The following is a 1,978-nucleotide window of genomic DNA, read 5'->3' on the forward strand; positions in this document are numbered from 1 at the left end:
CCGTGGGTTGGAGCGGCGTCGTGGGAATCGCGAGTGGCAGTGGATGAAACGTGATGGTCACCGTAGTTGAACTTCCATGGACAAGATGTCATGTCTACGGACACATGCATTGCATACCGATCACTAGAAGGAGTAGTAGAGAAAGCTAGGCAGATAAATAGTTCCTTATAGTCAAGCGGACCCACGCTACTACTTGTTCCAAAGACATGCACACCATCGAAATAGTCCATCTATATCAATATACATAGAGAGGGAATATTTTTTTACAAGAGAGGAAATAGTTCATCCATCCATAATGCCCTGCTACTGGTGCAACATCTTCTTCTTGTTCTCATTTTCTATGGGAGACGGCTTCGCAACAAGCTCTCTGGACCTTGCAGCAATCTCGAAACTCACACGGGCATCGAGGGCGGCATATTTTATCCGCTCATACGTCAAGGGATAATTCTCCCATCCAGACGACCTTAATGCCAGCATCACGTCGCCCTTCTGAAGATTTGTTCCTAGCACAAAATTTTCTACATCGAATAGGGATGGTGTCGGTTTATCACAATCTTCTACAGGAATTTTTATTCTGGTTTGTAGGTCAACGATGCTTTTCAAATCAAGGTTGTACGGCTCCAACTTCTGTTTGTCCCCTGCGATGGCTGCCCCCACATAAGTATATGTCCCCCCGAGACAAGAAATCATGAAGCTCACCTGGTATGGAGGGCGCGTGTATGATGTGGTACACCAAAACATCATCTTCGAGGCACAACTGAGGGACAGCGGCGCGTTAGATCTTCCCAGTGGCACGCTCCATGTACTCTGCATCGAGACCGATGACATTCATCTCCACCTTTTGGAGGGAGTTCGATACATTTTTGATCCACTTCCGAACAACCCTTGGGTGGTCGGTGACTGTGGCAACTATGCTCAACGAGCCTTCGACGAGGACATGTTGGATGCTAAAAACCTGCATCTCGATCTCTTTCGCCATTTGGAATCGCTGGACCAGAGGGCTATGGTTTGGAGAATTAGGATTAGATGGCTAATCTAACTGAAGAAGATGATTATTTATAGGGGCTTTGGAATTACTCCAGGAGGATGTGAAGAGGTTAAAACAATGTGAATGCAGTGTGGTTTGGATGCAAATGAAGATCAAGGAGTAGTGAAAAAGCCGAGGAAAATTGGTTCCCGATGGAGAAGTAAATGGGAGAAGTTATGCGCATGCATGAGGAGAGGTGCGGTGGTTTGACTGCTGCATGCAATGGATTGGACGGGCTCTTCGGTTGCCTTTTCTCTCTCCCACGCGCACAGAGTGGCCCACTTGCACGCTGCAGTTTATTGGCTGGAGTCGGGCTGCAACTGCTCATGCGTATGCTAATTAATGCTGTAAATGCGGGGCATGGAGGGAAATGGGCGCATGCAAAAGGGTATATACACAGACTAATTAGAGAAATACTGAAAAAAATTATGCGCAGACAAAAGAGGACCATAGGGAGTACTACTCATGTTCCAACTACGGTTAAGGAATATGCGGTTATCCTCAAAAAAGAAAAGTCTTCTTCGCGCTTCCGCATGCACGAGAATTTGGTTCTGCTCGCAATATGGATGATAGCTGGAGGATGAAGTGAACACAGAGGCATGCTAGCACGGGAGTGTACTCATGTTCCTACTACTCCTACTAGTAGTAGTAGTAGTGGTAGTAGTACAATTGTGGTACACTTGATGGTCAAAATACTATTATTCATCTGGTCCTCACAGTGAAGTGACAAGACCCTGCGCCCGAGGTGACACCAGTACAGGCGGCGTGTCTGGGTTACCAAAGTCAGCCTCACCTTGTGCACTGTGCAGTCACTGTCACCGCCGCTGTATAGCATGCCTCGCCTCGTCTCCCTCTCCCCTAGCACCACTCCATCTCCATCTTCGTCTTGTCGGAGATCCTGAGGTCACTCTTCATTATCTCACTATGCCCCCGCATACCCTCGCCTCGCTC

This window comes from Triticum dicoccoides, chromosome 6A (genome assembly GCF_002162155.2).
Source record: "Triticum dicoccoides isolate Atlit2015 ecotype Zavitan chromosome 6A, WEW_v2.0, whole genome shotgun sequence".
NCBI classification, from domain to species: Eukaryota; Viridiplantae; Streptophyta; class Magnoliopsida; order Poales; family Poaceae; genus Triticum; species Triticum dicoccoides.